General features: G+C 41.8%; 1 protein-coding gene across 1 annotated transcript in view; it reads left to right on the forward strand.

Annotated features, from left to right (window-relative positions):
- The window catches only part of DHRSX (dehydrogenase/reductase X-linked), a 171662-nt gene that overhangs the window by 10644 nt on the left and 134077 nt on the right, over positions 1–26941 (forward strand).

Consider the following 26941-nt stretch of genomic DNA (forward strand, 5'->3'; position numbering starts at 1 on the left):
TCCAGTTTTACCATTTAACTGCAGCAGCTAAATGGCAAAACCTTTTTTTTTTTTTTTTGTGTGTGTGTGTGTCTAAGCAAGCCCTGATTGTAGTCTCTTGTGCTTTTACAAAGTGGTACAGAAGTGCGCGGGGTCAGGGCAGCGTTGTGTCACCTTCACTTTGTGCTGATGTCATGGCTGATGCTGCACGGTGCGAAGCAGGCAAAGCATCGGGCCCCTCGGCAGCGGAGGAAGGGAGAGAAGGAGAGGGCAAGGAGGCCTGTATGGGCGGTGGGTCTCACAGTCTGTCTATGTTATAAAATCCTTAACCTCTTAATTTAAACAGGGACTTTGCCCAGGGTAGGTAGAAAATTTTGTTGGTGAGAAAAGCGAAATAAAAAGCTTTAATATTATGTAAATATATTTAAAAGAAGGGGACCCCTCCATTTCCCCATGTGCATTTAGTGAGTCTTTAAGATTGTTTCTTATTACGTTAGCACTTAAAAAAATCATTTTTTCTTCTTCTGTCTCTTTCGGATTCAGTTCCTAGAGTGGACTTTAGTCCTGTCCAGTCTAATGTTTGAGTACTATTTCCTATTAGTTGTTGTGTATTGTAATTGCTCCCTTGTGTCTCTACACCTAAGTGTTTTAAGCCTTTTGAGAACTTGGCAAACAAGAAACAAAGAAAGAAAACCAATCCAAACCCCTCCATCTCTTATGAAATACGGCAAGTCATAAATAAGATTGGAGTTCATGCTTGGCGTGGAGTGGGATGGCAGCCAGCATTTTTCCCTGGGGTGTGGAGGAGGACTCTTGGCATTGTCCGGTTATAGTCAAGGTTTGCTTAGGGTTTTATTTTTGTTACTGGTGTCTTGCCCCCCCACCCCATCTTTAGTCTAGGACTATGTCAAGCAGAGCCTTTCTGGAAAGAGGTCTGTTGAAGACTGGCTGTTACAGTTCTGGAGGAAGAAGGTTGGGTTTTTTCATCATGGTGGTACGCATGGACATTGGTTGTAGAAAGGGCCCAGCCAGAAGGAACATATAAAAATGAGAATTGCGATGGAATTGATCTATTGCCAGACTGCTTGTTTATATTTTGGTTAACTAGTTTTCGCAAGTTTGAAGCTTCTGTGTTCTTTGTAGGTGGCGGGAAGGGGCGGGTGGGTGGGTAGGAAGGATAGAGGTTAGAGTAAAGGAGCAGTGGAGTAAATAGTAGTCAACTACCTGACACATTTAAGCCCTGGAAAAATGCAGTTAAGAGGTGATGTGGATATGTTTGGCAATCAGTAAGCCTGGGTTTTCACTCTCCAACCCCCTGAAAATTAATTTGCGCTTGTACAAAGTACACACACAGTGCATCCCATTGAATGTTGCCACTCTCCACGTCCACTGAAGAGGTGCATGTGATTGCCCAAGGTGCAAAACACAGGCTTGGCCTAAACTCCCGCAGGTATGTAGGCTATCTGTGAGGGAAGCAAAATCCAATTATGGAAGGGAACAAGATAAAGCAGGTCCCTTTTTGATGTTACCTGAGCTCCTGGGACACCCCTGTCAAGAAGACCTCTTGTTTTTTAAGTCCATTGAGTGTCAGCTAGTGTCAGTTACATCCACTTGCACCACCTCCGCCTGCTACCACCACTGCTAGCCCTCGAGAAGCTGTGCAAATGCTAGCGCAAGGTGTGCGGATCCTCTCTTACACGAGCATAATTCAAAGCCACGCTCTCGCGACCAAGGCAGAGCCCAGAGCACCGCTCCCCGGTCCGCGTTCAGCCTACCCGTCTTGGCAGCATCCGTATCCTGTTTCCATCTTCGTCCTTCTAGGGCTAAATGTATGCAGTGACGCTTGCAAGCAGTTTTACTGAGATCAGTGCAATGCACTACTCTCTTCCTTCCAGCTTCTTTTTATTTTTTGGTATCCAAAATAAAACTGTAGTTAGTTCAATTGATGTGTCTCAGCATTCTTTTAAAAAAAGGAGAAGAAAAAGAAAAAAAAAAAAAAGAACAAAGCCATTGTTAATCCTACCCATTGTCTGTGAGATTTTTATTTAATGTTTTAAGCCTGGAATATTGTTAAATAAACCAGAAAAATAAGTTAGTTACTAGATTATTTGTCTGATGTGTGTTCATATCTGCAGCACTTTATGACTTTGAACTCTTCCGCAACAAGGGGAGATTATATTCTAAGGTTTTGAAGCTATGCATTTATTTTCCTTTTGATCCTGTAAGTTATTTTAAAAAAATGCTGTACAAATCTTTTGATTAAAAAAAAAAATGAAGATGAAAAATGTCAGAAGTTTAGACAGTTTCTCTCGCTTAAATACGTGTGGTGTTTTTCATTTAACAACATAATTTTCTGTTGTTTAGTTGGGTGGAGAACCAAAGTTGCAGAGCTGTTTTAAATATTGCTACAACGTGAATTAAACTGTGGTGTGATTGCCAAGGGTGGGCCCAGAACACATTCCAAATTACGCTATTAAGTCAGATTTATGTTCATGTTTCTTGACAGCTAATTTGAATCCACAGCCTAATGTTTCCTTTTCTCTTCGGTACAGCTGAGACATCTTTTTGGAGGGGCGATACAGGAACTTCGGCTTTTGAGAGCTTTCGTGCTGGAAAAGTGAATTTTTGAACAGGTTCTCAAAGAACGTATTTTATGTCAAAAGAAGAAGAATTGCCTTTTTCCACCAGCTAAGTATTTCCAATGCAGGATTAAAATTCAGTGGGCCAGGCAAGGTGTCTTAGGGTTAACAACCTAACTAAAGGGAGTTTTGTGTGACTGACCAACCTTTGCACACATTTCGCCCCTCTCTGCCATCAAGGATTACCGTAAAGACGAAATCCCCAAACCAAACTGAAGTTGAAAAGGTGAATTTTCCAGCAAACCGTGTCTGAGAAGCCTCGGTTTAAAGGAAGGGAATAAAATTCTGGATTATTTGTGGAAAGGATGTATTATTTTAAGTTTCCATTGCAGCAGTGTATTAGATTAATTTGGAGGGTTTTCTTTAATTAGTGTCATGGTGGTCTAATTAGCTTTACAGAAGCATTTGTACGCAGGCAGGACTATTAAAAGCAAAAGAAACGATAATTGGTTATTTGTAATATTCTACAGGATTTCTGAAAATTTAAAAGTGACATGTAGTTCCATGATCTTGTCCTTTTCGTGTGATAGCTTAAAAAGAAGGGGTTGCCTGAGGATGTCGTTTTTGAAGGAGGGGAAGCGTACGGATTTGAACACAGAAGTAGCATATTTTACATATTCCCTGACAACTGGGTAAAGTGAACTTTATGCTGGAAAAATTGCATTAAGTCTCTGCACACCATACCCCTTTCGGTGTCTCCATTTCCGAGTGTCCTTCTCAGAGGATGTTGTCCTTCTGAAGGTCTGGTCATCCCGGTTCTGGTGGTGCAGTGCTGTCTAGTCTAGGCTGTCGTCTTGGCTATGTTGAGAAGACTCTTGCTTTGGCTCCCGGTCTGTTACGTTTTGTGGGGTTTATTTGGTTTGGGGTTTTTTTGTTGGGTTTTTTGGGTTTGTTTTTTTTTTTCTGCCAGGCCAAGACTATATGGTCTGCCTCACCATATTTCCTCCAAATTACTAGTCTTCTGCTAAATTCAAGATGTGTTTTATTTTTAGGAGATGCAGGGAAATTACAGAAATTGGTTTTGCTTTTTTAATAACGTTATCGGTGCTGTCCAGAGAACTTAAAGATACAGTGTAATTTTACATCTGCCTTAAAAGCACGAGTAAAGCATGTCTAATGACTTGATAATATTTACATCCCTACAGTTGCTGTATAATGCTCTCATTTTTACATACAAAAGCATTTCCTTTAGGTTGAACAATAAAAATAAATTAAATAGATTTTTTTTCTGCTTCTGCAGTCATTTTCAGTGCCCCTGCAGTTGGGTTAAAATGCCACAAGGGAATTGAGTTTACTATAAAAAAATAAAACAACCAACCCAAAACACTCTGTCAGCTTACCTTGTGTTTTAAAAACTTTTTTAGTGCTAAAAATTTGATTTATATCTTTTTAAAAATACAAAGGCTGTTGCAGAAACTGTTTTCAAATGAGAGTCCCTGAGACTCTGAAATGTTAATATTACAATTTTTGAGCGTTTGTATTGACATTTCTACGCAGGGTGGTATTGATTTCCCTTGCTGCCAGAAAAAAAGGTCAGTGTTCACAAAAGCGACGCTGCCATCTGCAATGCTTTGAAGCAGTGATCAGATGTATCTTTTTTTTTTAAGAGATATTGAAAAGACCATAACCCGCTGCACACCTGTGCTGGTTTCCATGCATTACAATTAGTATGTATTTCCAGTGACTTTAATTTGCAAAATCCTACTTTATCTGTCTTACACTCCTCTGTCCCTGCCTGGGGAGGGCTTGCTTCCCAGCATGTTTTTCTTCTCTTACAGAAAGACTGTTCTTTGAGAGGAGGTAAACTCGGTTTAAAATGAGTGTAAACTTGGTTTAAAATGAGGGTAAACTAGGTCCTTATGCTAGTCCACTGGGGCTACAGCACCTGTGCCATGCTGTGAAAAAGCAGAGCCAGCGATTCCTCCCCTCCAGAGCGATGTACACGGTGCTCAGTCAGACCAAAATTGCCCACGTAAGGGGGAAGATGCTGGGGAATCGGGCTCAGCACAGCGAGGAAAGTACGCGCGGAGTCAAAGGCATAATAAGCAGTAGTAGTCCTTATCGCACGTCGGGGTAGAAACAGGATCTCTGCTGCTCTGGTTGGTTGGGTTTCGAAGGTAAATATCTTGATGTGATACTAGTTTGTGCTGTAGGCTGAAGCCGTGCCTGGGAAATTTTGAGATTATTCAAGTAGTTACGTGTTTACTGCTGACATAGAAAAGAGTGTTTTGTGGCATTCAAATAAAGATTTTATATAGACAGTAAAGCTACAGTTCCTATTTGATAGATATTTTGGGGATAACATTTACAGCGGTTTTACTGGTACAAATACCGTGGCCTGAGGTACACACGCATTCAGCAGTCAGAAGCAGTAGGGTAGTCCTGTTTTTAAGTACAGCAGAAACAGGAGGGGATACTTCTATTTGAAATAAATTTAGAAAGAAATGTTGTCTTGATTTTAATGCTCATAGGTAGAAGACTAATTAAAATGCATCCATAAATGTTTGTAATAGCCTAATAATTTATCTAGATATATCTGTAGAGAATTAATCCCTTTGGTTTACTTAGTACACTGAAAGTATGACTCTGTTTGTCCATAGCTGCATTTGCATGGTATCATGTTCAACAGTGATTCCCCAAACAATACAGAATAACGTTGTTTTTAAAAAGCTGATTTATTTGATTACATACAATTTTCTCAATATGTCATTGTCCCCAAATACTTGCAGTCAGGAATGAGAAATTCATCTTTTATTTCTCTGATGGGTGCTGCTTTGCTTTGAAATTTGAGACAATTTGTGTCTCTGTCTTTATAGACACAGCGATCGAAAGGGTTTTGTTCTCCCCTTTTTTCTTTTCTTATGTGCTTTTTTTCTCATGAGTCATTAGTGAGGTTTACAGTGATAGGAATTTAGAGTCATAACAAGAAAGATGTCAAGTAAGCAGCAGGAAAGCTCATGCCAGAAACATCCCATGCCATGTCATGAGCGCTGTGCTCCAAGGGACACCTTCATCTTCTCAAATGTGGTTTTCTGGTGCGCGTGTGAGAAAAACAAAGTGCTTTTGCAAACAACGCGCAGTTCTGTTTTATGGGTGGTAGTCCAGTTTGCTGGGGGTTTGTGCTCTGGGATGCATGCAGGGGTTTGGCACCAAATTTAAGTTTCTTGAGCACACAGCAGAACTTACACTAACAGAAGGAATTTAATAACAGCTAAATCTGCAAAACTCAATTGCTTCATTGATGAGAACAAATAGGAAGTGAGTCCATCTAGGAAAAACACTGCAATTCTAACAGGAGTCTGCGAGTGCTGTCTGAAATCCTGAAAGCATTGAAAAATACTCAATGACTAACCTTCTCGTAATCTGACATTTCAGAACTGTGTAAAGCAAGCGTTTTACACACTTATTAGTGTTTCCATGCTGCCGGCGGCGAGCTCTGTTAGCTTCCAAACCCTGCGCTCCCGAATGGTCAGGGAGGACTTTTCAGTAATAAGAGAGCGGAGAAGAAGGGAAGAACAAGCCCTTACTGTAACCTGTCCTCTGGCATGTGGGAGCCCGGGCTGAAATGGCTGTTTCCGAATGATATTTTGACACAGCCTCTCTGATCTGCCACAGATATACATTCACATGCAATCCGAGATCTTGCCACTGACCATAAATCTGGCAGGTCCCAAGGGAGCGAGTGCTGTGGTGAGAAAGAGCCAGTCTGGTGCATGAGTGGAGCCTTCTGCGCGTGGTATGTATCTCGTCCTGTCCGTAATGCTAAGCCCTGCTTTATTTCCTATGCAGGTGGTGTGTACGTTAGTGGTGGTCTTTGCTGTGTGATTCGCTGTGGGGCTTTTATGTTCAAAGCGGAAGAATAGGAGAATGTTACCTGTGTGCTTTCAAGACGTGGTGAAAGTAGGCAGAAGTTCACCAGTGCTGTATGTGGTTTGCTGGCTGGTTTGCATGAGCAGTAGGTTGAGGATGATATTTAGTTTACCCCACAATGTTGTGAATGTGAGACTGGCATTGCTGCTAGGAGATTTCTGCGCGCCTGGTCAGAGAAATGAGGTGAGAAAAAAGCAACCTTGTGCATGTTGTATCTGAAGGTATGATGCAATCCCCTGGTGAATTTAAAGCGCTCACATGAACTAGTTCTTTTGTAGTCTTGCAAACAGACTAACCGCCTTGCTTGTGCCCTGCCCGTTCCACCCCACCTCCCCTTCATTATTTCTGCTGATGTTCGCAAAGATTTCACAGTTCTTTTTTGGAGAGATAAACTCGCAGATAATACAAGAAACTATTTGTCAGTTGTTAAGAGCATTGCATATGCTTTTTGTGCCTGTTTTTGGCAATGCATATTAGAACTGATGGAAGATAAAATTTTTTTTTTTTTACCCAGAGATGGGATCCACGCATGCCTTAACTAGGTTGTCGTACGCAAAGACTGGTAAACTATTCCTGCAGTGAGGGGTTCAGCTCAATCTGCAACGTCAGTCTGTTGGCTGCACTTCTGCCCTTTCTCTAGGAAAGTTGGGGTGCTCTGCAGAGGGAAAACAGATTCCTCCAGAGTGTTTTCCCTGTGTTTTTCTGTTGCTGGGGCTGCTTTCTGGGCTGCATGTGCCTGAAGGAAGGGGATGGGCCAGGGCTTTTCCCCTGATCCTGCTCCTGCTCCTTCCCTGGACTGGTTGACCGCCCTGAGAAGAGGATCGTGCAGAAGGTAACGCTGCTCGGTGATAGACAAGTTTGCAAACACCAAGACCATTAAATGATCATTCGTTTTATATTTATTTTTAGGCTAAGATTAAAACGATACAAAATGTGGCCTAACAAGGAGCCTTCAGAGCCTCTGCACTAACTCCTTGAGTTAGGTGTCCAAATACAGATTTAGGGATTTACTCTCTAAGAGCGATCTATTTTGCATGCTCTGCCTTCAGAGCCACTAGCAATGCAGGAATCACAAGTGTTATCTCTTTAAATAATGGTATTTTGAGGTGGGCTCTATATGCGATGCTTTTTTAAATACAAAACACAAGTTTTCATTTTCCATGTATCCATTTTGTATCCATGTATCCATCATAGGAATCATCCATAGGATCATTCTGTCTCAAGCGAGCTATTCAAACACTTCAGGTGCCAAATGTAGGTGGGCTTCAGAAGCAAGAGAAATATTTTCCCCCGCAACTCATATGCTGGAAGTCTTAATTATTCTGTTGTTGAGGGAGGCAATTGCAACTGTGTTTTACCAAAATATGGGAGAACATAAAATGAAAATTATTACATTTTTTTAGGTAAAATTCTGAGAATAAAACGCTTAAGTGTAAGCACTGCATTTTCTGCTCTGTTACCTGCATCGTAGCAATATGAAACTGGACCCATGGTATTTCAGTGAGCATACAAATGAAAGAACAACCTTCTTTTATTTAGTCATTCTGCTTGCGAGGATGTTTCAGTTTAGATGATTTAGTCTTAACAAGCATAAAATCAACAGTTTCAGCAGATGTGAATAAGCATTTCTATTGCTTGGTCTTTCCTTCCTTGATAAACAGGAACTTTTTCTCCCTGTTAACGTAGAACAAAGGAAAGAAGGCAAATGGCGATCCAATATTGTAGGTGGAAGGCTGAGTCCTTGTTTCGTGCTCGTGCAGCTGAAGCGCTGATGGAGTTCAGAGCCGGGCGATGGATTGTGTTTGTGCCAGTAGGGCATTTGGGTCTAAAGATGGGCAGATGGTATCTTGCAAAGGATACATAGCCTTTGCTTTCAGGTCAGCACTATGCCAATAAATGTACTTCCCCCCCGAGCAGTAGCTGGTTGTGCAATTAGGAACTTCTGCAGTCAGTCAGTGTCTCTGCTTTTTTGGGGCTGTTTGGAGTAGGATCTGCTCCTTTAGGTGATCGAGCAAGCTCTGTTAGCATTAGAGATGCTGCAATTCAAGAAAATGAGCTGTAAAATGTAATTTGTTCCTTTACATCATAAAAAGAGTTGTTTAACCAAATTCTGCTCAGTCACACTTCAGTTGAAGGCACCGGAGGTTGTAGAAATTCAGCTGAGGAACACAGAGCTTTACTGCCGGGGCAGTTGGGTGGGTGGAGGTCTTTAGTCGCGCAGGACCTCCTGCAGACTCCACCGTGGGGCTGCCTGCGTGGGACAAGTTGCACAACCAGAAATCTTATGTGGCTTAGATGTGAGAGCTGAAGCAGCCTCATAAAGTTTTGGCAGGCCACAAGGCAGGAGGAAGTAGCTATGGACCCTGTAATGTTATTTTTAGAGGTATTTTTGTAATAGAATCATAATACGTCAGTTTGCTTAGACCATGCAAATACTGTCCCACCACAAATGCTTTACCTGGGGCTTCTGTGCTCAGTGCTGGAGTAGTGTTGAAGTTACATGGGCACTGACATGTAATTCTTCATTCAACTCTGTTATGGTAAAGCTTAGAGCCTTATGAAATATTTTGATATCTGCGTCACTAAGATTATGTGGTTTTTGCCTTGCCTTGCAGACAGGACAAGATTCAAGATTTGGGCAGTTATGGAGCAGAAATGCCATAATTATATATATACACACACAGCCCCCTCTTGGTGTTTTCAGAAACTGTAGCCCTCCAGTTTCAGGCTTCCCATCCTTGCAGTTTCAAAATTACAGACACAGTGATTTGGGGTTTGTTCACAGTATATGAATTATTGCATTAATGCTGCAGATGTGGTGGAATATAGCAAAGTTAAAATGGGGTTATTGCCAGCAAGGAAAAATTGACAGCTACTATTCCTAAAGCAAATAACCAAAAAAAGCAGTGATATTTTGCTTCATGTCAGGGTTACTTTTAAGAAAAAAGAAAGTGCCATGGTTTTGTAATAAAACTATGATGTTTGCTTTCCTTTCACCATATTTATACTCTGCTAGGAGAGTTTTGATGCTTCATGGAAAATGCATTGGGCAAGAAAACTACGTCCCCCATCCTACCCAAAACACCCTCCGAATTGTGTAAGGCTGAGCAAGAGCGCTTGACTCTGATACACTTCTGCTTTTTGTAGTGTGACTGTTTTCTGCCAGAGTATGCTTTCTGAGACATGGACATTTCGCCGCCTAAGGGAATGTCTAACCATGATTGCTAACATTGCTCAATATTTTAAATTAGCCTGGAGGGGAAAAAAAAAAAAGGAAAGTTGGACCTAAAAAATGCACTGAAGTTGTTTCTGAAGAAGGACCTTGAGGGAACAGTTCAAACCATTTGTTGTTTTTTTTTCTTTTCCTTTTTTCTTGTTGACACATTGGTAGCATGGTGATATAACTAAACACCCACCAACTCTATGAGGAAATACTCATCTCCTATAAGCTCTGCGCTGAGTTATTCTCTGTGAAGTTGGTTTCACTGGCGTGAGAAAACAAAGTCACACCAGATGAAAGCAAAGCTCGGTCACCTCCTGACCTTGGATCTCATGCCGATGTTTCTCACATGCACAAGCCAGGGATTGAAGTTAATGAGCTTTATGAGTGTTCAATGAATTTGGGATTAAGTTTTTAATCTGCTACGGTATGTCTAAATCGAACGCTGCAGGCAAGGGTTTGATTGCCACCTCCGGCTGCCCGGATGCGGTGTGCTGCAGCAGAAGGTGGGTGATGCTCCGTGTTAGCAGTTTGTACCAAAACAACTGATATTAGGGCCTGCACGCCAAATGCTTTACAAAGCCAGCCCAGAAGATACTCTCTGCCCTAGGCAGGTTATTTTTAAAACAGAAACAGATAGTTCTGAGTAACAGTATTTTAACAAACATGTCAGCCTGTCCTGGCTAAGGAAATTACGGATGAGTTGGCGTCAGACCGCATTCTTTAAAAAACGTTCAGTGGTACCATTGCAAATGGCTTATAAAGGATGCAACGGTCTACGCATTACACAGAATGAAAGTGACTTTCTAAATATAAATAAAACATTACTGGCACTACATTTTTGCAAGCCAGGACTGACACAGTGAGGAGATGAGTTTGTCATTTTTTTAACTGAACGTATCCCAATGAACAGAGTGCCTGCAAAGCAGTAAGCACTGGCTTTTCGGCAATTGGACATAACCCAGATAACTGGAAATGAAATGTTTGTGTTATGAAATGCTTCTTACAGCAGGTATACAACAGTTTCTTGGTCGTATTTTTGCAAAACAACATCTTGTTCATGAATAAAGCCATCCAGTGTGAATACGGATATCCTCTAATCTGCGTCTTGGAGTGCTTTTGTGCTAATTAATGCCACCACCTATATGCCAGTCTCACTTGTGCATTCATAGCTGGAGTCGCTGCATTGCACGCCATGCGATTTTAACATTAAATCGTCTGCTGAAAATTAGTAGGAAAAAGGTCAAGAAATGCAAAATCCATGTACTGTCGATGATGCTGTACTTCCTAATTAAGTAGAACAGATATTTAAAGAGCAACCAACTCAACTCAGAAGCAAGTTTCCAGAGCTGCAGACACTGCCATCAGTAGTGCCTGGCAAGCACTAGCAGAGTTCTTTGTGCTCGGTTGTAGGCGTGTAACTTTATTAGTTAGTCCACATAGTAGTTTCTCATGGGTTCATGTTTTGCAGTTGATCTTTTAAAGTCATTTTGTGGTAATCATCCAGCACTGCAGGGAGGAAAGGCGTGTTTGAAGATATAGGGAAGTGAGTGTGAAATAACAGAATAGGTGGGCAATGTGGTAGCCTGGATTTCAGCTTGAGCGTGGCCAGTAGAGTTATACCACAGTGGCAGATGGTCTTACTTGTTTATGCACTAATTTAATGACCTTTATTGAGATCTTTTCTATCTTCTATCCTTCTCTTCCACTTCCATTTTTTAAATGATTTTAAAAATCTCATTTTCTCAATATTTACTCAGCAAAACCAGTCGTAAAATGTTTCACCTGTTCACACAGGTGAAAACCATGATTTTTTTCCAGTCTTCCAATCCGATTTTCAAAGAATTCTTTTTCTACCTTAAAAGCATATACATACCCACATGTGTGTACAGAAAATGATTGCAGTTCAGTGATGAGGTCCAGTTTATTCAGTTCGCATTCTTCCAAGCTGCTGCCATCTGCTATGAAAGACAAAGTCATCTTTACAAGAGCGAGTTGGCTGACAGCTGGCACGTGGTTTTGCTGAGGGCTGTGGTTATAGTGACCGAGGCTGGGAGCCGTGGGAGCCACCACGGTGGCTCAGCAGACAGCGCGTGGCCAGCATGGCCCTTCTGCCAGCAGCGTCTCTGCAAGCATTGTGTTGCTTGCAAACTCATGGGGGTCTGTGTCAAAATGGGTTTGCAGCATGCTCCTCTGGCTTGGCCGGTGGCGGTTTGGAGGGGGAGATGCTGGAGACCTCTTCTTCCTGATGGTCCCTGGCATGTGCAACAGCAAAAGGGCTGGGAAAACGCAAGGCTGGCAAAATGCCCATGCTCCCTGGAGAGATGTCACTGCCATCACAGGAGCATAGGTGGTGTGATCCTGGTGAGTTACACAGGATATACCCATGGTATCCTGGGGTGTATTAAGACCGTGGCCAGCAGTTTCAGGGAGGTTCTCCTCCCCCTCTTCTCTGCCCTGGTGAGGCCACATCTGGAATATTGTGTCCAGTTCTGGGCTCCCCAGTTCAAGAAAGACAGGGAACTACTGGAGAGAGTCCAGCGGAGGGCTACAAGGATGATGAGGGGACTGGAGCATCTCTTCTATGAGGAAAGGCTTAGAGCTGGGTCTGTTTAGCCTGGAGAAGAGAAGACTGAGAGGGGATCTTATTAATGCTTATAAATATCTAAAGGGTGGATGTCAAGAGGATGGGCCCAGACTCTTCTCTATGGTGCCCAGTGACAGGACAAGGGGCAATGGGCACAAACTGTAACACAGGAAGTTCCATCTGAACATGAGGAAAAACTTCTTCACTGTGAGGGTGACCGAGCCCTGGAACAGGCTGCCCAGAGAGGCTGTGGAGTCTCCTTCTCTGGAGATATTCACAACCCACCTGGATGTGATCCTGTGCAACCTGCTGTAGGTGATCCTGCTCTAGCCAGGGGATTGGACTAGATGATCTCCAGAGGTCCCTTCCCACCCCTACCATTGTGTGAATCTGTTCTGGGTGTCCCTCTTTGTGTTGACATTGCTCCTGTCTGCCTTGCATTTGACTGTAACTACTGCTTTTTTACCTGAACACTTGTCTTCCCCATTCTGAACCTGCGTGGCGCTGGCTTTGCCAGCATGGGATGGATACTGGTGTACTGCCATGCTGGGCAAAGCGCTCCCTTATAGAAAGGTACCATATACATGAGCAGAGGAACACTTGCAGAAGAACAGCTTATTCAGGAAAATGATGTCTTTCTGTTTCTCCAGGCAAAACAGGGAATACCAGTAACCATGTCTGGAGTAGAGCGTGGGCTTTTGCTGGTACAGCAGTGCTGGTTGCAAGCTGCACTGGGGCACAGATACATTAGCCAGATGCTGTAGCGTACCTTGGGAGGAAGGTGATACTGTGGCCAAAATGAAGATGATGTAATCCTCAGCTGGATTTTCTGTATGGAAAGTTGCAAAGCTTCAAGTACAATAAAATAAAATGAATGTTGATATGAGGACTTTAGTAGCTGCTGGTACAGCTTGCAGAGATGAGAGAGGCTCACTTTGCTCTCCCTGCAAAGAGCTGCATGCCTTTTGCCTTCTGTATCACAAGTAATTTCTTCTAAGAGAGGTCCCAATTCGTGGCAAAGCACTCCTTGGGGACCAAGGGTGAGTGGGCTGCCTGTTCGGACCATGTGTTCCGGAGGGCTGATGGAAATATAAGGCTGGAGACTGGAATAGCAGCTGCGTTTTAGGGTCACATCTTTCAAATCACCAAGAAGTCAGTGCACAGCGTAAGGTGTGTGTTTGAAACGCAGAGCTTGCGTGTTTGGGGAAACAGCCATAGAGAGAGAAATATTGGAGACAGCGGAGAGCTGCTGAACAAGCCAGTGCAAGCTCTTAGGCTGTTATTCCTCAAGCTCTTCCTCCCCCCCCCCCCAACATGTTTAAATTGCTAAATTCTTTTATGCTTCTCGAAAAAAAAAAAGCTTTGTTGAAATTATTTAGCATCATACAGAAGTTAAACGTAGGTGTAACTTTTTTGCTGTTTAATATGAGGTGCGGTATGAGGGCTGTAGAAAGGTAACTGCCGTCCATCAGCTTGGCAAGGTTCGTCCTTCGAGAGGTGGGTCTGCTGTACTGGAAGTTGATTAGCAGCTTGGCGTGACGAAAATGGGACTGTAAGACCTGTGATAATAAACAAAGTGTCTTTTTCTCAAAAAAGAAAAAGGAATCATGCCTCGAAAGAATATTTCACACCAAATGGGCTGTTGCAGGGCCATGTGATTTGAGCCAGATCCTCTGGTCAGGTGGAACAGAGAGCAGGCGTGAAGTCTGTTTGTCCTATTGCTGATGCCTGAAAAGTTCTGGTATTTCTGTCAGACATCCTTAGAAGGACTGACAGGGTGCACTGTGATGTATCAGCCTGTTTCAGCTGCTGGTGAGATCAGATAGTTGGGGAGTGAGGTCATAGCCTGGCTGTGCAGAAGTGCCAGTGTGGTCCCTGCAGCCTTCGCCTCCCTCCTTAGAAGCAGGATGGTTGGGAGGTGTTGGTCAACAGAGATGCGCATTTCTGTATAAAATGAGCTTTTCCCTTAAAACTTGGCAAGCTATTTATAGGAGATAATGAAATGTGGGAACAAAAATAGTCTGTTTGTGTCATACTCCTGAGCATTATCAATAATGGGACTCGTTTCGTGAGCAGTTGCGTTTCTTCAGAGGAGCGTGTGATACTCTCTAATTGAAATATTAATAGCAGATAATGACACTGTGGAATGATGGCCTCTTATACGGAGACATACTTTGAGAGCTTTTAATCTGTGTGGTAACTCTGCATATTAAAAATCTTTGACAATTTTGATGAAGAGCAATTATAGAATATGCACAGTAGCTGCTCTTTTAAGTTAACTAATTCCCTGAGTCCTGTGAATCTGCATTAGATTAATAGCCTGTAAAATTTCATTGAAAAAATAAGTTTTTCACTGAGGAATAAAAAAGTCTAATTTTAAAAAAAAAATCTTTCAGAACGATTAGCTGTGTCTATTGCAAAGCAGCTACTTCCTTTTGAAAACTTTGGTGCATATTTTATGAGGAATAAGAAAGATGAAAATTGAAAGAAAATGTGTGAGTATGAGATCACTTCAGCATGTGTTAAGAAAGAGGAGTCTGAAAAGAAATCATTTTATTCCTAGAAAAGGACTGTCCTGAGATAATTAGGAAATTGTCTATAATACAGTCGAGACCTTTCTGTACTTGGACTTTCATACTCCATTTGAAAACCCTGACCTGCTCCCGTTGGCACAGAAGAGAAAATTGAATAAAATTCCATCTTTGGAAAACAAATGTTGTAGCTGTCTTGAAGACAAAACAGGTGCATGCCCTTTGTACTTTCTCAGTCCAACTTAGAACTGATTTTTAAGCAGTTTTGCATACAGAAAACAGCTCCGTCCAGTGGCTCAGTGGGCTTCAGTAAAACTCCCATCTAAAATAAGAGCTCTCTTTTAAAAAAAAAAAAAAAAAAAATTACCCCCCCCCCACAAATCTATCTCCCGTCACGAATTTGTGCTTCTGGAGGCCAGGTGGTGGCCGTGGGAGGTGGCATGTGGCAGCGGAGGGCTGAGCAGCTCAGAGCCCTGGGCAGCCGTGGCACCAAGCTCAGGCATCGCCCCGCACAGGGCAGCTCTCTCCGGGGCTGTGCAGCCCCACGAGCGTCTGCTGCCATTGACACGCTCTTGTCCCATGCAACCAAGGTGAGCCTTGCTTTCCTCGGAGCCGCTGCTTTGGGTGCGTACGCTGAGGGGCAAATGGGCACTGAGACGAGTGATGGTTGCAGACAGCTCTTGCCACTGTCCGGACTCTTCACCAGGTGCCGGCTAGCCGAAGAAATAAATGTATTAGCCAGGGGCTGGTTTGAAGGATGTGGAAGTAGGGCAGAGAGGGAGAGGAAGGGATGTTGAGGCTATTTTCCATCTTTTTTATTAAGCTAGTAACACCTGAGGGTTATCTCACATTAATGTCGATGCTGTAATGGCTTCTGATCATTAGTTGCTTCTGAAGATTTTAATAATATGGAAATGTGCTTCTTAACATTTTGTATTTTAATTAATTGCCGGTATCTCAGGGTTGCTTTAAGTACCGATTGGTTTATGTGCTACACTTCCTGTTAACTAGATTTTCCCCAATAATCTCTAAGCACCTTGTACCTCTCTTCCTGATTCTAATTACTGGAGCTTTGTATATGATAACAAGCACTTCAGTTCACAAGTGATTGCACAGTTTTCTGAAGTGAAGCACTCCAGCAACTTTCAATTACATTTTAAGTTTTGTGTACCAACTCGTGACTACTGCTTACTTATTTACGTTCCATGGAAATACTGTCACTCTGAAGCCATGGGGAGCAAAGGGGACTGTTTAAGTGGCAGCAGAGCATTTTGTTGGCTGCGAGAGGCAGATCTGAATGTGACCTTCACCTGGATGCTCTTAAGCTTGATTGGGATATGGAAATTACATTCTCTGTCTCTGGGAAGAGAGGAGATGCAGTTTAAACTACTCTTAATGATCTTGCCAACTTTTTCTTCCCCCCACCCCCAAATCTAATATAGTAAGGAAATATTTAAAGAATCAACTTTTCCGATGTATTGGTTGCCCAGCTGTATCTCTCCATCTGCGCTCTGAGCAAGAAGTGATGGAATGATTAATTTGATCTTTTAATAGCGTGTGGTCAGAATAAGAGGTGTTGGAATTTACAAGCAGTAAAATTAGAAGCTATAAAGATGATATTGGGGGTTGTGATGCAATATTCTATACTAAGGAACATGATAATACTGTCAATACTACCTTGCAAATTAAAATATTTGGTCTTTTGAAAAGTATAGATCATAGTGCGAAGTATAAATTGTTTTCTGTTGGCTTTTTAATTCCTGCGGTGAGATGCTAAAAAGCAGGTAGCAATATTTCACTTTTGGTTTGGATTTCTGGTTTGACCATAGGTGAGTAGATCAATCTTTGCTTCGGTTTCTGCATATGAAAGTGCTGATGAATATCTGAATCTCAGCATTTTCTGAGTTTTGGGTTCTGTAATTATTCTCTAGATCTGAAGGTTTATGACAGAACCTTTCTTCCATGCAAGGTGTGGGGGCTTGCCTGCTCGGGTTTTCTACATTATTTGGGATTAAATCAAGAGTAGTGACTGTTTTGGGTTTTGTTTTTGTTGTTTTTTTTTTCCTCCTCCTGAGGTCTCTCTGTTGTGAAGTAACCAGCCCAGCATTTACAATCTTCTGAAATGAGGTTTCTGCATTGCAGCCAATTGTGACATTTACTCAGTTTGTAATGGAGTAACAGACATGTCCCTTTTTTGCCAATTCTTTTTTTCTTCAGCATTTCCAACTCACTGTCATCACCCTGGTTTTTAGGTCAAAACTATAACCTAAATGCTGATTTTTCAGAGTTAGACATGAAATTTTAAATCCTTAGGAATTCTGTGCCACATTTCCTGCAGATAGATAACTGTTAATTTTTTTGAGATAGCTGGGACGTGGTTTTTCCGAGAGAAGACATTTTCTGACATTACTTACATTTTACTTAATTTTCTATTTATGGCCTCTTCTCAAGTGATCACTGGATTTCTGAGCATGCTGTGGAGAAATATTACATTTATCAGGGACTTTTGAGAGAGAGAAAAAGTGTCTTTAAATGGCAAATTTTGGTGAAACTGGAGCTTTCTGCTGTTAGTTGGGAGTTACACTGGGAAGACTTTTTTTATGCTCGGGGCATGACTGAAAGCAAGGACTTGAAATGGCTTCTTACACCCCAAGGGATGTAAACCATTCTGAGAAGGAGCTGCATCTACCTGTTAGCTGTTTGTAAAAGCTTGGAGCCTGGACAATCTTCGGTTTCTGATACAGAATGAAAAAACAAATTTCTAATGTCTTTAACTTTTGCGGGATGGGAAAATTCATTCTGCAGCTACTAGACTATGCAGAGCTATTTCCATTACCCCTATTTAAATCTCCTGAGATGAGCTCCTCTTTTTCATCTCTTATTTCACAACAGGAAAAAAATATAATTACAAGATGACATGACTTAAAGAGCATTGGGAAGTTTTACATAAAATGACATTGCCCGAGGTATTGCACAGTTACATTCGCCCAGAGGGAGGGAGTATGGGAGTAAGTATCAGTAAATCTGTTCAAAAGATAACCAGATGCTTTTTCTTGATTTAAAGATACACCTGTATATAACTTCCCTCTCTTTAGTGTGACTGGAGTGAAAGAGAAGAAAGCCAAAGAGTAAGATTTAATAGGTAAATATATAAAAGGAATGAAAGATAAGCAGGGCAGAGAATATGTGGCAAATGGAAATATGTCCTTTTCTATTCTTGTGATAGTATTTTCCCATGTAAGAAATGATATGGGTAAATGGATCCTTTAAATATATGCATAGGGAATGGTTACTTTCTTCTTGGAGCTAGTGCAGCATTTCTTCTCCTGGCATTTTTAACAAATCCAGAAATCTTTCACATGCAGGCTCTGGCTGTCCCATATACTGTAAGGAATTATCGGGAATCCTTCACGTTATTGCAACAACTGACTTGCCCTTATTTCACAAAATCCCTCGTTAGATTTTTGTGAAGTGCCTTTAATGAGTGAAGCCGGGACTGCTCACGTATCGATCGCCTCGGCTGAGCCGAATTAGCACCGTGCCCTTCAACCACCACTCCTGCTAGATCACGGTGGTGTCCCACGTGCCTCTCGTGTCGGGCTGTATGGCAGCAAAGCCCTCCCTTCTCTTCCGAGCGGAGGCGACGTTTCATGGCCTCAGCCGAGTCCCCACTTGGCGTCTGTCCCCAAGCCAGGATGATTGCATAGCGGAGAAAAATATGCCATGTGTGGTGTAATGCCACTGGGTGGTCTTGTGCCAAGTATTCTTGCACAAGTTTGTCAATACGTAGTATTAGCCTTTATCTGAAATATCCTTGTTACCTGAGACTAGTGTTTCTCCAGCAAAAAAACTGGCTCGAGCCAGGAATAGCAAGGATGTTTAAGATAAGGACTAGCATGTGATGGCAGAAATTGCTCGATGCCTACGTGGAACTTGCAGTCATAATTTCACCAGTGTAATTTATACTTGTAGATCTAAGGCAACTTTTCCATCTCTTATTTCTTTCTCTCTCTCCATCCCCTCCCAGGGATCAAGAGCTCTCCTATTCCTACACATTCGGTTGGGAACTTTACTCCCAGAGTGAATTGTGGGCAAACTTGGATTCCTGATGAATTTTTAGCAGATTTTAATAGTGTGCTGTGGTATTTCCCAACTGTCTGATTTGTATAATGGTGTGTTCAATCCATCTATTTGGCACTCATAAAAATTAGATTCAAATCTCTTATCTTTAGATGAGTTTTGGCTAAAGGAACAAAGTACCCAGGAATGGCAAACATGGCCAGAAGTGAGATTTAGGACTCGGGAGCTGCACCCTCCCTTCTACTTCTGCTTTTTTTTCACCTTAGGGCAGCTCCATATTTGTTGAGATCAAATTTCCTAATATCTCTCTGTCAAAATAAGCCTGAACTTGTATTGTAAAAAGATCAGATATATGCTTCATCAAACCATTTTTCAATGCAGCCTTGTTTCCTATTGTCTTAGAGAAACCCATTTCAGAAATGGCAAGAAAACTTCCCAGATTAACCTTCCTCTTTAGTTTTCTCCGTTCCCAACCTCTTCCTTCTAGGGGAGGCAATATTCAGCTTTTTTTCACATGATCAATGAGCCTGATGCAGAAGGTCTGCATAGGGTTTAATGGAGGAAAATGTTCTTCACAGTCAGAGCAAAGACAGCTTAAGTCAGTTTGGAAAATTACCATCTATATTGTTTTTGAAAACTGCAATTATCTTTTCCTCTGTGCAGAACCTCTGACAAGTCTAGCAGCATCACAGTCTCCAGGATCAATATTACTGAGGATCCTATTTGACAAGTAAACCAAAAGCACTCAGGCTCCAGTCAAAGGATGTGTGAAAATGCAGCTCCCTTGGCTCTCGTCACCAGGCAGAACTTCTTCACTTGCAAACACTCCATACGTGCTAGAAAACAGGGCACTGAAAATACATGTGCAAGTGCAGAGGAAATATTTTTTGATGACTTTGGCAATAGCTGTAGCTTACCTTTCTACCAGTCTGTAGTTACAGTGCCTTGACTTACACCATCTTCCTCCCACCAAACCGTGGTTGATTTGTATTCATAAGTAGCAGGAGGCCAAGCTGTCTATTCGGTCTCCTCACTGGACCTTTTTTTGCCCTTAAGACAATACCAGAGATTTATGATTCAGGTGTATTAAATTGCTCAGAGATATGTCTTTTTCAGCTAAATACTTGGAAGTAGGGGAGAAGGTGAAAGGAGGGGAGATGGGATTGAAGCACTCGAAAATGACTTTGACCAAAAATGCTTTTTCCTGTGTCTTTGAGAGTCTAACATTCCCTTTTCCTTCTCCTTCCACACCCTGCCTTCTACACACACTTCTCCTTTTATCTGCATTTCTCCTGTCTCTCCAAGAATCACTAGAAGAAATGCAGATAGGTGTGTCATGCAAATTACATTTTTAGTGCAGCTTTCCACCCCCCTTCCCATTGTTGCTAGAGAGATCTTTTATCAGAGGACTTGGATTTTTGGATGCCAAAAGCTGTTGATCTGAAAAGTTGCCGTATTTAGGGTATCATGATTTTTCTTTAGAAAAAAAAAAAATAAATATTTCTTTCAATCCTGTATTGCTGGTGTCGTAACTCTCATCTTACTACTGCACCAGTTGATCTTGCATCTTTTCTGATATGTGAATTTCTTTTACTATAGTTAGGTCTTCTTGTGGATGCTAGCTGTCCAGTCTTCTGATATTAAACTCTAACAGTACTTGTTGCCTATCTAATAGCTCCCAAAGCTCTCCAGTGTGTTCATGAGATGAAAAATAAGAGGGAGAAGGAGCTATTCTGGTTATTAGTCCTTTGTAGTATGGCTTTCCCATGTGTTAAATGAGATATCACAGGACAAGGCCTGGAATCGATTTTGGGAATTTCTATCTCTGGCTTTTGTGAAGTGCTTGTCATTTTGCCTGCAAATTTTATCACTTTGTCCCTATAAGCAAGCTGGTATGCTTGTCAAAAAGCTAAACAAATGCTATACCCTTACATCAGGCTTAAATTTGTGGAGTTTTTGCTTGTTTTCATTGGCAATTTAAAAAAAAAAATCATTAGTCTGTCTTAGCAGATGTTTACTGCTAACTCCGGAGAGATGTCACTTGTTCCTGTGTTGATGAGATTGGGAACGGATGAGGATACACATTAGCTCCTTAGCTGGGTGAGCATGTTGCTTTTCTAGTTGGTGTAGCTGCCAACTGTCCTGCTTTTGTGTCATTTTCTGCCTTGCTACACGTTGGCCATTTGTCCGGGCTTGCGGAGTACCTGGTGCCTTGGCTTGAGTTATGGCACCGCTTGGTTTCCCAGATCTCCAGGTAGTCCAGGCATCCATTGCTGCTGCTGGTCCAGTGACTGCCTATGCTGCGTGTGTACAGGAGCTGTGCACTATTGTGGAAATGTCCTCTTCACAGGGCATGGGCTGTACGTGTGTTCCTGTGTCAGATATCCCAGCCTGAAATACAGGGGATGGAGCTTCTATGAATTTCCAGCATTGGTTAAGTGTGAGTTATTGTTTGTTGGTTCATTAGCACTCAGTGTTTTAGGACCCATATGCACCTTGTGCAATGGTTCACCAAGAAACTTGGTCTTACGGATGTCGGGGGTTTTGCTGTGGTTGTGTGAGCAGTTTTTAACAATCTGTCTTCCATATTGGTGGCTGTGTGGGAGGCTTCTTAAATTAGGTCTTCCCCTGGCTGCTGAAATTCTTACAGCCATCTGGCTGCTGCTGTTCCATTAATAGCACCTTGAGATACTATGCGTTTGTAGGGTAAGGGACACATTTCCATGGTTTGGTTTCTCCTGCTGTTCTGGTTCTTCAACACCTTTCCCTTCCCATGAGTAACTCCAGGGCCAGCTTGTCTCCAGTATCTCCGTTTCCTCGTGATTCCTGACTTTTACTTCTTCTGCAGAAGTAAAGACAAAAGCCAGGAGCCTTGTCACCTAGGTGGTGCAAAATTCCAGTTGAGCTTGGAAACAGATGCTCTCCCTGGGCAAATAAATCACCCTTACACAATGTGTCCATTCATCTGAGGTACATTGGATGTGTGAGTCATGTGCCGGTGGATCTGCATGTGTGCATGACAGTTGTTCATCGGTGGAAGGTCTGATGGCTTGCAACTGCTGAAACCAGCAGGATGCCTTTTCACAGAAGGACTAGTCAGGCTGGTTGCCACCTACCTGGTTTCCAGCCTTAAAAGCCTTCAATCTTGATTGCATATTGATGTTCCTTAGGAAAGCGATAGGAAGCAGCAGAGGCAGAAAAGATCGTGGTGTGCAAATTTGGGAAGACCGTTTGCATTTGAAAGATCATCTGCACAGGCTTAAGACCCGCAACTTTTCTGCTGGTGAAAGCTGGTGTCATACGAAAAAAACAAACCAAAAACCAAAAAGGATTGTCTGGTTTATTCCTCAGGACCTGAGTACCTGAGATTGTCCTCTGTTAGGATAGTTCTGGAATGACTTTTCAAGTCTGGACCCTGTTTACTTGGTTTCTGCCAAGACAGAAGTTTATGGAGATGTCACTGTAAGACTGAAACAAAAGGGTATTGCTGAAAGCTGCATGGATTCCCCAGTGGTCTACTGATTGCCTCTTGGAGTAGCAAAGGAATGATTTTTCTGCATCTGCTTTGAAAGGGATATTACTGGCTATAATCTCAGGACTGCCACAGTGTAAATCACGGGGAAAAAAATCGGAGTATTTTGGGCTAGGAAAAGCTGCTCAATAATTTGGTGGTAGACAGAGCTACATGTATTCTTTAGCCAACTGGAAAAACTTGATTGTGCCTTGTCCTGTGGTGCTAGATGAGGGCTGACAATTACAGTTTGCCCTCTTTTTCTCACTTGGTGTTGCTATACAGGAACAGCTCCAAACTTGGCACTTGTTATTCTGTCATCAAACTAAATATTCATTGTGGCTTCTTTTCTTTTCTTTTCATTTTTTTCTTTTTTTTTCTTTTTTTTTCTTTTTTTTTTTTCCATCTGTGGTTCTGTCATTTACCTTCAGGCATAATATTTGCATGTAAATTATTCAGTTATAGGAGAAAGGAAAAAAAAATAACTGTTAGGATTTGTCTGCGGGGGTCTCTGCAGCACCAATGCCACCAAAGTCCCTGTGCCGAGTGCCAAGTTCAGGAGGTGCGGGCAGGTCCTGATGTGGCGCCTCTCGGGTGGCCCCTCTGACCAGCTCTTCGGATGCCTTCAGTGATGCTTGTCTTTCTTGCTTGATAAGAACTGGAGTCTGATTCAGACAATCTAATTTCTGCCTTTGGTCTTCAATGTCTTAAAAAGAGGATTTAATGAAGATATATTTATATAAAGATACTATATTTTAATGTCCACATGACTCCTAATGTTCCACAATGCAGATGCTGGATTAATAGGGTAGTGTAAAAATGTGATGCAATTTGCTTTTAATAAACTTTTAATACTTTTTTCTTCTTTTTTTTTTTTTTTTTTTTTTTTTTTGCCTCAAACAGGCAGTGTTGTAAAGATTACAGAATATCAAAGCAAGCAGTCCTTAAGGGGAGTTCTTGTTCTGGAGTTTGCATTGTCAGTGTTCACATACAACATTTCTACAAAGAAGAAAGTTTAATACCTCTGTTTTGATTTGACTACTTCAGTTACCTACCCCAGACTTGAGATTTTGCCAGCAGGAACTGGTCATTGATATGGAAGTGGTCACTGATATGCGTCTGCAGTCTGTTTTATTTCTCTGTGGTCTTGGCAGTTGCAGAGACATCTTGACAGCCCTCTTTAAGAGTCCCTTGAAAATTGGCATTTTTAAAAATAGCAGAATTGCCTTAAATTCTTCATAGTATTGACTGTGTGTGAGGATGTCTCTGCACTTGGATGTTATTTCAGATTAAGGAGAAGTATATTTATAAAGACAACAATTATTTTGAAATAGCTTCATATCTGGACATATTTATTACAGAATATATCTGCTTTATTTTTCTGCTTTAACTTAATCCACTTGCAAAGTAGACAGGCTTATTTCTTCCGAATAAGTTGGGATGGAGGCAGAACCTGCAGCCTGGGAGAAGCCTCTTTCAGACTTTGGCTTGATAAAGCAGCACTTACGGACTGCAGGCTGGTTTCTTCAAACACAAAGGGAAATGAACAGCTAGCGCTTGGTCAGGGGATTTTATTAGCACCAGGGCTGTACAGTTCTTATGTCCCATGGTGAGATCACTGGCGTTACGCCTCTCTAATTGAGATCGTTATCTACCTACTTACCAGGAGCAGAGGCAGAGAGAGAGCTGGGATGTTTTAAATGAGGTTCAAGAAGTGCTGGAGGGAACCTGCCCTGCATGGCAAAGCCGGTGGGTCTCCACTGCCTCCTGCCCGGGGGACTCCCAGCCTCTGGCCATGCTCCGCTCAACCTCTCACACAAAATAAACCAATATCTGCTGGAAAACCAGGCTGAGCCCAGGTCTGCTTTGAAAGTTTGATGGTGGGTTTCATCATGGAAGAGGTGTTTCTACACTGAGAAGGTGTTTGGCAAACTCTACCTGACAGTGGAGTTCTGGTGGGAACAGGGTACCAATAAACTGCCTTTCATTGTAGTGGCCACTGGCTTACACATGCAGCCTGGACTTGATCTTGACCACTTCTATTGATGTTAAGAACTAGCAGTGTCTCATTTTCATGGAGATTCATTTTACATTAAGGTATCTGTATTGACGGAAACAGTACACATTTTCTGCAGGTTAAAATTAGGAATAATAAAAATCAAAATTTTTTTGTCCCCCCCCCCATATACTGGGACGTGACATGCAGCATTGTGTCTATTCAAAACCATGCTCTGTGGAAGCTGTATACTGTACCTGATGTAAATAAAATAAATACTGGCCATTTATCCATGTGTCTGCAGCCTTCATTTCTCCCTCCCTGGGTGCTTTCTAAGGTCCTTGAACCTGGCTGCTGCAAACAGGCCTGTTTTAAAGCTCTCTGTAATATAGAATCTCACTGAATGCATCTCTGCAGTGGAGTCTGTCCATCTGTCATACTCTTCATTGCAGATTGGTAATGTACCTGACTTGAGCAGCCGCTGGGACTAGAAATTGTCCTTTGCTTTGCAGCCCTCATAGACAGGGTAGGACCGGGCATTTTTCTTTCATTGTCCTCTACTCAGCACCATTTCATCGCAGTGATACCTGCTATCAGTTTGCTCTTCTGACTTCCCGTTTCTCCTTCATGTTATTGCCCCTTTCCCGGTCCTGACTTCTTTTTCTGCTTTTCTTTCATTCATTTTCTTGTAAGTGAATTAATTTTGCACTGAAATGTCATTTCTTATTCAATAGGTGGATATAGTGGTGCAGTAATGGAAATGAGTGACGGCATCTGTATGCAACATGTGAAATCCAAATGTCAGGTTGGCAATGTGGTGAGAGGGGAGGAAGCAAGAGGAGCCATGGGGAGGCAGAAGAGGCCCAAAGGAAAGCAATTTCTCTTGAGGAAATTCCATTTGTTGGTGTTGGAGTATGTTTTTTCAGCTATAGTGAAATAAACAAAAATGGAAATGATTTAATTTTCCTTTTTTTCTCTGGAGTGTATACCCAAATGCACAGGTGAAATGGAGTGAAAGATAAGTGGGGAGGGAGAGCTCTGGGGAGGAAGCAAACCTCACATTTGTGCAACTTACTCTGTCATGCGTCAGCAGAATTTTCAATGTGGTTAATAATTGGATTAACTAAACTGTGAAAGAAAATTACTTAGTGGACTTTGGCTCACGTTTCTGCCTTCTAGATGACATTTTCTTTACAAGTACATGTGCAGTCGTCACATGTAAAATTCACACATATAACTATCGTGGCCAGAAACGGCCTTTCCTGCTATAACACCAAGGCAATGCCAGTGCTCCCTGTATGGACGTAAAGCTGTTCGACACCTCTGGAGAGGCCTCAGAATGGCTCTTGCAGCATGGACTCGACTGAACGAAAGGGTATTTGCTGTGCAAGAGTTAATTTTTCAGAGTCTTGAACTTTTTGAGCTAACAAAAGCTCAAAAAGCCGTTTGTTTCAGATTTGCCTGCCATCTTCCAAAGAGTATTGCCCTGTTCCTGGTTAAGAGACCTGTCTCCTCTCAGCATGCCTTTAGTTCAAGGCAATGTGTTCATCTTTTCATGTCGTCTAAAGTGTTGAACATTGGGCACGTACTGGTCTCCCTCATTACGGACGCAAATCATTCAGGCAGTGAATGGCACTCCATGGCTGAAAGGACTTGAGATTATATGTCCTTGCCAAATTTGCAGTGTATCCGGTCGTGCTGAGGCACAAGGGCTGTTCACATAAAGGTGCCAACAACTTGTTTCACACTAAGAACATTTATTTTTCTTCCTCTTTAAATTCTTTATTTCCTGTCTGCATTTTCAAAAACTGCAAAAATTATTACTTTTTTTACTTTTTTTTTTTTTTTCTGCTTCACTGACAGAGAACAGACCAGGAAAACATAATATAAAGAGGTCAAGTCTGGTAAAGTAATAAGCAATTAAAAAATACTACCCAGAGTGGACAATTTACCAAGTATTTAATGTCAGGTCTAGCTTTAATTTCTAGGCTTAACTATTGAAAAAAATGTGGGCATTTTACTTAGGGTTTGTTATGAGAAATATTTTTGGTGGAAGTTGCAGGATTGCTTATAACTAAATTGAACCCCTTTAGGAAAACTCTCGGCAAAATTTTATTTAGCACAATTTATATATTTTATGGCACATACACGCATGGGTATCACTGCAATGGGAATTAGTTTTCAAATACTTGCAAACAATTGTCACTCTGCATGGATGGGAAGAATCACATTGTTACCTGAAGAGAACAGAAATTCATATTGAATTGTGCTGGAGAGAACTATGTATTTCAGAAAAGGTGAAATCTGGGTCCTTTCTGAAGTTGCTGTGAAGAAAGCAGCTTGTATCAGCACTAGTTCTGTGTTTCATAACCATATAAAATATGAGCTTGTGTTGTACAACAAAGCAATCCCCTAAAAACCTAGAAATCAAACCAGAAAGCCCTTTGATAGATGAAAGTTGTCATCGTTTTAACATTTGTTATCTATAACATTGCCTATGGACACTGCACTGTGGCAAAATGAAATAT

Source organism: Balearica regulorum, chromosome 1, assembly GCF_011004875.1.
Source record: "Balearica regulorum gibbericeps isolate bBalReg1 chromosome 1, bBalReg1.pri, whole genome shotgun sequence".
NCBI lineage: Eukaryota > Metazoa > Chordata > Aves > Gruiformes > Gruidae > Balearica > Balearica regulorum.